Here is an 11,786-nt window from a genome sequence, read left to right as displayed (position 1 = left end):
TGTTCCTGACCTTAGTGGAAATGCTTTCAGTTTTTCGCCATTGAGGATGATGTTGGCTGTGGGCTTGTCATATACGGCCTTTATTATATTGAGGAAAGTTCCCTCTACACCTACTTTCTGCAGGGTTTTTATCATAAATGGGTGTTGAATTTTGTCAAAAGCTTTCTCTGCATCTATTGAGATGATCATATGGTTTTTCTCCTTCAATTTGTTAATATGGTTAATCACATTGATAGATTTGTGTATATTGAAGAATCCTTGCATTCCTGGAATAAACCCCACTTGATCATGGTGTATGATCCTTTTAATGTGCTGTTGGATTCTGTTTGCTAGTATTTTGTTGAGTATTTTTGCATCTATATTCATCAGTGATGTTGGCCTGTAGTTTTCTTTCTTTGTGACATCCTTGTCTGGTTTTGGTATCAAGGTGATGGTGGCCTCGTAGAAGGAATTTGGGAGTGTTCCTCCCTCTGCTATATTTTGGAAGAGTTTGAGAAGGATAGGTGTTAGCTCTTCTCTAATTGATGGACATTTAGATTGCTTCCATGACCTGGCTATTGTAAATAGTGTTTCAGTGAACATTGGGGTGTATGTGTCTTTTTGAATTATGCTTTTCTCAGGGTATATGCCCAATAGTAGAAAAAGAGGGAGAGAACTAAATTTAGAAATGAAAAAGCAGAAGTTACAATGGACACCACAGAAATATAAAGAGCTAGTTTTAAGTGACAAAAATAATTTGCTTTTAAACTTTTTGATGAATTCTAACAGATATAATGAAAAGTGAACAAGCCACAAGCGTACAGCTGATGAACTATTATTAAGGGAGGTCACCTCCATGACAACCATCCATATTAAGAAAAAGAGCCATACCCAGCACTATAGCACTTCTTATGTTTTTTAGTCACTTATTCCGTTTCCCTGCCCAGAGGTACCACTACCTTAACCTCTAAGACTCTAGATTAATTTTGCCTGTTTTTAAACTCTACATAAGTAGAATCATACAGAGACATTCTTTTGTATCTGGTTTATTTTGCTAAACATTATATTTGAGTGACCTATCCATACTATCACAATAGTTGGTTCATTTTCATTGATACATAGTATTCAGTATTATGATTAGTCCACAATGCATTTATTCATTCTCTTGTTGATGGATATTTGTGTTGCTCTCACTTTGGAGCTATGATAAATAATACTGCTATATGTATTACTGACATGTATTTTGGGGAACACACATACACACTCTATTTGAGCATTTATCTTGAACTCAAATTTCTGTATTCATACATTAATCTGAAATACTTATCGCTAACACATTTTCCGTTATCATACTAATTTATACTCCCACAAACCAGATACGAAGAAAGCCCAGTTTCTTTATAACCTCAAAAACACTTGATGTTGCCTTTTTAAATGTGTACTAGTAATTCACTATGGTTTCTTTTAAGTTTTTTTTTTTTTTTTTTTGATGCGGACCAATTTTAGTCTTTATTGAATTTGTTACATTATTGCTTCTGTTTTTTTTTTTTTTAATGTTTTTTTGGCTGTAAGACATGTGGGATCTTAGCTCCCTGATCAGGGATCGAACCTGAACTCCCTGCATTGGAAGCCAAAGTCTTAAACACTGGACCGCCAGGGAAGTCCCCACTATGTTTATTTATTTATTTATTTTTTGCGGTACACGGGCCTCTCACTGTTGTGGCTTCTCCCGTTGCGGAGCACAGGCTCCAGACGCGCAGGCTCAGCGGCCATGGCTCACGGGCCCAGCCGCTCCACGGCATGTGGGATCTTCCCGGACAGGGGCACGAACCCGTGTCCCCTGCATGGGCAGGTGGACTCCCAACCACTGCGCCACCAGGGAAGCCCCCCACTATGGTTTCGATTTGAATTTTCTTAAGAACTGTAATGGCTTGAATTGTGTTCCCCCACCCCCCAAATTCATATGTTGAAATCCTAACCACCTATGGCAGAATATGACCTTATTTGGAAATAGGGTCATTGTACATGTAAGAGTCGAAATCCACCATGATAATTGTGAAGGATAAGGACCTAGGTGGGACTTCACCTTAAAAATAACAGGTCTTATGAAGAAATTAAAAATGAGATAGTGTGGTATTATCCCAAGATAGACAAATTCATCAACATAGTAGAAGAGAAAGTCTAAGTACAGAACCATGTATCTGTGGAACATATGAAAAGGTAGGACAACAGATCATTGAGAAAATGAGGGAGTACCTACAAAGCAGAGCTCTCAGAAATGGATATGCATAGAGTAAAGAATACATACATACATAAGACATACTACATACACAGTTCAACTCCAGGTCAATTAAGAATGTTAAGGTCAAAAATAAAACTTAAAATTTCAGTTGAAAATTTAGGTCCTTATATTTTGGGCTTTGGAGTAGGACAGGCTAGGGTTTTTTGTTGTTGTTGTTTGTTTGTTTTTTTAATTGAGGTAACATGGGCTTATAACATTCTATCAGTTTCATGTGTACAGCATTGTATTTTGAATTTCATATACAAATGGGGGAAAAGAGTTACAGTCCCCACAGCTGACAAAGGAATATTATCAAGAATATTTTTTAAATAACTACAAATCAGTAAGAAAATGGAAAAATCCAACTTAAAAAAAAGGCAAAATACATGAAGTTATATGTCTTCTTATAGATCATAGGTAGGTTTTAAAATTATGAAAACAGTCATTTTGATGGAGTAACAAAATAAAATGCTTCTTGGAAATGAACCTGAAAGCAATATTTCTGGTGAGGGAGTATATCTTTTTCTGTTATGCAAATACGATCTTCTCACAAATATCTGAGAATGTAATATGCTACTATTCTTGAAGAGTAGCATAGAAAATCATTTCTCTCTTCAGACTCTCCATTTATTAGAGCTCTCCTTAATTAACCCAGTATTGTTCCCATCCCTTTCAGAATTGCATTCTCTATCATTCAAACACCATAAGTCTCACACCACCCTGAATAACTCCCAGTTGTTCCCTCTGTTGTTCTCTAACTGAAATGGGGCTTTTGGCAGAGATAATTTAGTGGAGTAGCATGTAAGTGGTTGGTGACGTCTATAGACACGCTGAAGAGTAAAAGAAAGGACCTAGAAAGGATTGGAGAAGGCAAACCATGGAAAAGAAAACAACTGGATAGGTACAGCCAAAAATGATGAAAGTAACACCATCGCCAACTTCAAAACAATATAATAGTTAATGGGAATGGAAGCCACACAACCCAGGTAATAACAGTCCCGTTGGCTCATTTATTTCTTTGCAAGGACTTAAAACTCTGACTTACATTTTTTTACATAGTATTACTATCTCACCCTATCTAATTCCTAGGTCCTCCTTAATGAAATCTAATAATGGGTGTTTCAAACTAGGGTTTCCATCTTAAATATATGTATAGAGTGATGTGAAATGATCTATAAGTTTTTTTTAGGTTATATATGGAAAAGATAAGAACAATTAAGTTATTAGGAAAATCTTAAATATTATGAGGAAAGACAAAACATTGTAACCATAAACCAGATCAGAACTTACACTCTCTGTTCCCATTCACTCCTTCTTTATTCATAAATGCATCATTAAATTCTCCAGGATCGTAAACTCTACATTTAATATTTAAGTAAAGGAGTTCTGTAAAGAGAAGACAAATGGGAGGCAAAATAAATTAAAAAAAGAGTTCAGGTGATAAAGACCTATTCAAACATGAAGGTAAAAATGCCTTCTCACAGAACAGTAGTGCAGAGATAAAACCGCAACGACACTCGAAAAGAGGCCAGCTCTAAATCATAAATGAATAAGGCAATGAGAGACATAGATGAGCTTGGGAGTAACAAAATACTCTGTAAATGTAATTTTTTAAAGACATCAATTTCAAATATAAAACCTGGAAGTTTGAGGAAGCTGAGCCTTTGGTGGGAAAAGGTGATTTTCCTGCCAGCACACAGATTATGTACCCACATGTAAAAAATTACAGTGACTGGTAGGTAAGGATTTTAATCAAAATATATATTACAGTCTTAAAACAAAGAACAGAGGCAATGTTTCAAGAGACCCTTACTCAAATGACAACAGCTAGCAGAGAAGAAGCCAAGTTTGAAGTAAAGTACCAAGAATCACTTGGTAAAGTGATCACTTGGTAAAGTAAAGGACCAAGAATCACTTGTTTCTAAAGCAACCTCAACTACATTTCGACGTAGTGGGTAAGTGATAATTATGAAATACTAATGTAATAGGAAAAGTGTAAGGAATGAGTTCTAAACTGAGGTTTGGAAGAAGTGAAGTAAATCATTTTATATAGAAGAAAAATAAATAAAAAGAAATACTTAACTCCCAATAAATAATACACTATTTTAATGTGCCAAATATGTAAATCTATAAAGTTAAATAAGATAGAAAAGAACACATATAAAAAATGACCAGAGATCAGAATACCTTAGAATAAGTAGCAGTCTCAGTATTATTATTTTTTAGTGTTGTCTTTGAATAGGGAACACTTGAAGGTTAATGTATGTAATCCAATTTGACAAAAACTTCTATGATTAATGAAATAAATTTATGTAATAAAAATGAAAGTACTCTAAAATAGTATTATATTTTCACTGAATAAAATGATGTGTGAAACATCTGACATAGTAATTTTACCAGTCAATAAGCAAAAGAAAATACTATGACATATAGATTTGGTGAATTAATAATAATATATAATAAAAATTCTGGGTATGTACACTCATTCATAAAGGTGAATTGTGCAACCAAATAACAACTCTTTTTTTTTTTTTTTTATAATAGTGTTTATTTATTTTTACTTGTTGCTGTGTTGGGTCTTCATTTCTGTGTGAGGTCTTTCTCTAGTTGTGGCAAGTGGGGGCCACTCTTCATCGCGGTGTGCGGGCCTCTCACTATCGCGGCCTCTCTTGTTGCTGAGCGCAGGCTCCAGACGCGCAGGCTCAGTAATTGTGGCTCACGGGCCCAGTTGCTCCGCGGCATGTGGGATCCTCCCAGACCAGGGCTCAAACCTGTGTCCCCTGCATTGGCAGGCAGACTCTGAACCACTGCGCCACCAGAGAAGCCCAACAACTCTTTTTAAAAAAAATTTAATGGATCTTATTTCTAGAGTAGTTTTAGATTTACAGCAAAATGAAACAGAAGGTACAGTGATTTCTCAAATACTCCCTAGCCCCACACATGCATAGCCTCAACCATTATCAATATCCCCCCTCAGACTGGTGCATTTATTACAACTGATGACCTTACACTGACACATCATTATCACCAGTCCATAGTTGACATCAGCGTTCATGCTTGGTGTTGTATGCACATTCTACAGGTTTGAGCAAATGTATAATGACATGTATTCACCATGATTGTATCGTATGGAGTAGTTTTACTGTCCTAAAAATCCTCTGTTCTCTGCCTATTTATCTCTCCCTCCGTTCAACCCCTGTCAATCACTGATATTTTTACTGTCTCTATAATGTTGCTTTTTCCAGAAATCATAGAGTTGAAATTAAACAGGATGCAGCCTTTTCAGATGGGCTTCTTTCACTTTGTAATAGGCATTATACGTCTTTTCGTAACTTAATAGCTCATTTCTTTTTAGTGCTGAATAATATTTCATTTTCCTGATACTATGGTTTATTTATGCATTCACCTACCAAAGGACATCTTGGTTGCTTCCCAGTTTGGACAATTATGAAGAAAGCTGCTTTAAACATACATGTGCAAGTTTCACTACGGATATAAGTTTTCAACTCTTTTGAGTAAATACTATGGAGTGTGATTTTATGGTATGAGCATGTTTAATTTTGTAAGATACCACCAGTTTTCTAAGATGTCCCTCAAAGTGAGAACTGTTTTTTTAAAATAACTTCAGAATATCCCAAACATCTCCAAGCTTCATTAGAATGAATCCTGGCAATTAATATAAAAAGTCTCTTATAATACATCACATATATTTCATTATATAATTATTTTTATAAAGAAAACTAATTATAGAGATCAGAAAGTAACATTGTACTTCCCCAGAAAATAAATAAACCATTTCAGAAAGTGGTGGAATAGTTCATTTCACTCAGGCAGAGAATTCTAAAATTTAGAATTTTACCTTTCTTGTTTAAAACTCAGAGATCTATTAAATCAAAACAACTTTCTTGAGGAATTTAAAGAAGCTACATCTATGTGAACAAGGTGAAGAAGACAAATGAATTTCACAAATTACTGACAAGTATTATGTTGACTTAATGAGAAGTTACAATTTGACTCATGACTGAGATTCTGTAACTCGTTGAAAGGGTTTAACACAAATCGTGAATTAATTGCTTTCATTTGTTTCATTATTGTTACATGTGATATGTATCCTGGGAGCAGAATGGACTGAGTAAGGTGTGATTAAAGCCGATTACCCTTTGCCTGCCTGACCAACTCATTTTCATCCTAAAAGACAACTCAAATACTACCTCCTCAGTGAAGACTTCTGAGATCTTTTTATCTTACTCACATTGTCCTTCATCTGTTCTTTAAGAATCCTTAATACATCCATCCATTTGGACTTGTCATGTTGCTGTAGTTGTTTGCATGTTTGTCCCTCTGTGCTGCTTGAGCTTATCTTTGCACACGGAAATCTTTGTGAAATGCCTGTGAAATGAATAGAGAGAAAAGTGCATTTTTCTGGGTTATGATCTGACAAATAAATTGTAAAGAGTCCAAAAAGCATCAACTACTTTGCTGGTTTTCTGATTACAAAAATTCTTAACTTTATGAATGAAAAGTAACTGAAAACGACTCCTTACGACCTATTCATCAGACTTATTGTTCCTATTTACAGCCTTTAAATTCTATAGTATCAATTTAAATACGTCATCCATTATAAAACATTCTCTATTCGCTCCACTGCTTTATGACAGCCCATTAACAATGACAGCCCATTAGCAGTCTATCTCCCTTTTCCCAGTCTCACTTCTTTACTGACAAAATTTTGATATCCTAGAAGGTACTGTCTGTCTCTGTAAGAAAGGGTTTTATTTGTCACAGATTGGCCCTAGTGCTTTACCCAGAACACAGTAATTGTCAGTTGTTATTCATTTGAATAAATTGACTATATATTTAACATTCAGAAATATCAAAGAACATTATTTCAAAAGAAAATATTTGTGCAAGAACTCATAACTCTCTTAAGTGTGTGTGTGTGTGTGTATGAAAAGAAATTTTTTTTTTTTTTTTTTTGCGGTACGTGGGCCTCTCACTGTTGTGGCCTCTCCCGTTGCAGAGCACAGGCTCCGGATGTGCAAAAGAAATATTAAAAAATGCTTTCTCTTCATTTTCTTTTGTTACTTTAAGAAATGTAGAGGGCTTCTCTGGTGGCGCAGCAGTTGAGAGTCCACCTGCTGATGCAGGGGATGCGGGTTCGTGCCCCCGTCCGGGAAGATCCCACATGCCTCAGAGCGGCTGGGCCCGTGAGCCACGGCCGCTGAGCCTGCGCGTCCAGAGCCTGTGCTCCGCAACAGGAGAGGCCACTGCAGTGAGAGGCCCGCGTACCGCAACAACAACAACAAAAAAGAAATGTAGAAATATTTTCTTCTAATGAAGTTGGGTATGAGATAAGTTTTACCAGGAGACATGTTTGTTTCTGGTGGGAGTTATTTCCTGTTAGTGTCCCAGACTAAATCTGTGGTAAGAAGCAGTTTGAGTTCTAGCTTCACTGGAAAATTGGGGTCAAAATCTACCTAGACCTTCTCTGGATATATATCACTAAGCCCTGTGATTATATTTAGACTTAGCAGCCACTGGGAATTTACTGTGCAGCATGAAAAACTCTTTCAGATGCTTGCTGTACATCACATTTTGCAGTTAAAAAACAACAGTCTCTTGTGAGATCCAAGTATATAGGTGACCCTTAAATTTTAAACCAAATTGTGGAGGTTTCACTCTAGAAATTGCTTTGATTTTCTATACAAGATATTACTTTTGCCAACTGATTTATTTTAAGTGACACAAAACTAAGGTGAGCAAGTAGTTTGTTACCACAGAAACACACGCAGAGTGTTATTTTCCAAAATCAGAATATAAAGGTTATCATCTGTGAAGACTTAAAAAAAAAGGTTGACAGAGTCAGACATAGGCAAAAGAAAAGACAGACATGGAAAAAGAAAAGATTGTTTTGTTTTATCACTAGCATAGAAGCAGAAAATCAGAACTGGAAGGATTCTTCGAAAGAATGAAGTACCAGCCTTTCATTTATAGATTAAAAACACTGAGGACAATGAAAATTAAGAATTTCCCCAGGGGCATATGGGTAGAAATTAAAGGGCAAGGATTTAACACTTTGAAATCAGTATCAGATGTAAATACAATTACAGTGCCTGGCGCAGGTGTGAGCAAAGCACAGGACTCTAGAACACTTTAATTCTCTTTTCTCTTCCCTTTATCTTTTCACTGCTATAAAAGGTGTCATAACACAGTGATTAAGAATGTGATTTTACAAGCCAGAATTCTTGAGTCCGTAATCAATATTTTGTTACCTGGCAGCTGGGTTACCATGGGCAAACTGCAGAACCTCTCTGTGCCTTGGATTCCTTATGTGTAAATAAGGACAGTAGCATAACTTTTATCATACATTACTGGAAAAATTAAATAAATTAATACACACAAAAATGCTTAGAAGACTCCCTGGTCTGTAATATATGCTAATGAATGTTACCTATTAATATTAAAATAATTATTATTATGATTGTGGTGAGGTACTCTTTCTTGGCATTTGCCTATTGTAAAGTGTCCAGTGCCCTTTTTTGCTACCTTGTTTCTCACACTGAGATAAATATTAAAGATATATATTTGTTACCAAAACGTGTCAGAGATATAATCTAAGCTGTCAAACAGCAATAAAAACCTGAAGATATTCCAATAAATTAATTCATCTAATATTTATAGTTGCTAATGGCTTAATATATTTCACTTGCCAGATATAGGTTTCACTTTAACAGTAATTCTTTTAATTATTTAAATTTTAAGAGAAATGTATAGAGAAATACAGGATACTATATAGGATCAATAGGGTCTATGTATATGTTAGCGTCTTGCCCAGGTGATTGATAGGTTGCTTTTTCCATATGCAAGTAAAAATAAAACTAAGCATTATGAGAAGACAATAATCAATTTTAACTGAAGATTCTAATGTGGGACTTCTAATACGGCAACATATGACCAATCTCAAAATTATAGAAAACCTATTCAATATGATCAACCAATTGGTCTATAAAATAAAAGTAATTTTTAATTGGAAGCACAAAATTGATTCAAAAAGTCTCATTGTATATTTTGTATATTTTAATATGTGTACGTGTGTGTGTGTATGTGTGCGTGCATGTAATCAAACACATACATATCATCATATAATCAAACACAGAAGATAGTTTTTCTTCATCTAACACGTAAAAGAACTATCAAAGCTAATTCATTCTGGGGGCTTCACTTTAAACCATACGTATTTTTCCAGGCACAGAAATATGAAAGTTCATAATATTTATACTTCAATGGATCTATCATTGAAATTGCTTTTTCAGAAACATTCTCTTATTTTCTCTGAAAGCAGTAGGGAAACAACTGTTATAAAATAATGAGAATTTAGGCTGCATTTCTAATAATTTCAGAGAGTCATTTGACTTTTTTCTTATATACCATTCAAAACATTTTCTTTATCTCCAAATTGAAAAAGTAAAATAAATGGAAGTGCTTACTTGTTTCTTCCCTTTAGGTACTTACCATCTGTGACCAATGTTGTCTCTGTATGCAAAGTACTTAGTGAGAGCAAGAGTAGGACTCCCTTTGACCAGCTTTAGAAATCACATCAAATAATTTAAGTGATAAATCCCAAGTCATATTAAAGTGACAGGACTGAGAGTTTCTGTTTATAACCTAACTGTATACATGAACAAGTCTTTCTAAAAATGACTATATGCTTTGGGATAGGAAGCAGGGAGAGAGGTGATTAGCTGAGTGACTAAAGCAAATAATGGCAGTGTTTATTTAATCATAATCTAGAAGAAAGGGAATTTTAGACAATGGACAATGATGATTTCCATCTCATTGGCAAAATGATTACTCTCAAACTAGAAGCTATTCGAATTTGTAATCATAAAACTCCCGGGGCTTCCCTGTTGGTGCAGTGGTTCAGGGTCCGCCTGCCGATGCAGGGGACGCGGGTTCGTATCCCGGTCCGGGAAGATCCCACATGCCGCGGAGCAGCTGGGCCCGTGAGCCATGGCCGCTGAGCCTGCGCGTCCGGAGCCTGTGCGCCGCAACGGGAGAGGCCACAACAGTGAGAGGCCCATGTACTGCAAAAAAAAAAAAAAAAAAAACTCCCATATTTTCAAATACAGTTTTCACTAAGCTTGGAATTTAATTAGACCTGACGTCCCATAATCTGATATGTTGGTTAGGCAAAGACAGGTATCCTAGACTGAATGAGAGTTATAGTTTTCATTGTATATTCTAAAGTGACATTTGCTTTTCTTCATAATTCTTGAGAACTTGGTTACTGTGACCAGACCTCTGGGAAAGTGCTCAGTTTGCAGACATACATGTGTTTTGAGCCAGAACCAAACTTAATGGCACATTCACTAAGGTGATACAGCCATCAATTTTTAAAATAGTAACTTTAATTTTTGCAATCTTGCATGTTACATACTCTTTTAAAGTGCCATTTTTTTCTCAATATGTACATAAGATATAAATAAAGTCAGGTGCCAGAATATTACTTACAATCTGTCAAATGATTTGATCACAAAGTTCTAATCAAGCTAAACTCCCTAACTTCATCCTTTGCAATAACTGTGAGTTCTTCTCTGAGGCATTTAGACAAATTTTCCATGATGCTTTCTAAAATTCTTACCAAAGGATGAAAAATTTCATGATCAGAGGCCACCTATAAACTCTGGGGCTTCACTCTCAGAGAAGGAGAGAGAAGGAAGGAGAGTCTGTCATTTGCAGTCAGAAAGATGTGTTTCTGAGACATCTTGGTGAGCTAAGCATGTTTTACCCAGGCTGAAAACTACGTTTACTTCAGACAAATTTGAAGTAGAAGCAAAGCTCTTCATGGCATCACTCTTCATTGGTACTCACAAGCAGCTCTTCATTGGTACTCACAAGCAGCTCAGATGAAATAATGACACAGTATTCAGATCACCTGTGGTTTTGCAATCGCATGCTTTCTCACGGTACTAGACTCAGTATTGCCACTGTCATATCCAAAAACCATTACTAAAAACCAAATACTTAAAATGTATCTGCTATTTTTTAATTTGCAGTCCTGGTGGTGGGGAGTGAGTCACAAGAAGAGGTATCGACAGGGGCCATCTAGGTAATGAAATAAGTAAGCTTGGCAGAGTTTGTCTGTGGTTAAATGGAAAGCATTCAGGTTAAAATTTATCTTAGGGTGACTGATGCCATCTGGAAATACCCTAACATGGTTGATTATCCTGCCAGAAATATGCCAATTTTTAAAAGATGTCAAATAATTTTAAAAGTATTTTAAAAATTAAAGTGCTATGCAGGCCAGAGAAAACAGCCTGCCAGTCTGTGAATTTTCATTTAAAATGTATATAAATACCCCAAAGGACAGCTTGTGTATTTTTAAATAAAACCTAGAACACTTTGAAAATAGCACATGGATTTAAACTGCATAGCAAATCATAAAGGACTTAAAATATGGGTGTAGCCATACATACATTCAATAATTCATTAGGTTACACAAATCTATGCAATGTTGGAGGAAAGA

This window comes from Lipotes vexillifer, unplaced genomic scaffold (genome assembly GCF_000442215.2).
Source record: "Lipotes vexillifer unplaced genomic scaffold, Lipotes_vexillifer_v1.1 scaffold915, whole genome shotgun sequence".
Taxonomy (NCBI): Eukaryota; Metazoa; Chordata; class Mammalia; order Artiodactyla; family Lipotidae; genus Lipotes; species Lipotes vexillifer.
This window is presented reverse-complemented; position numbering follows the sequence as displayed.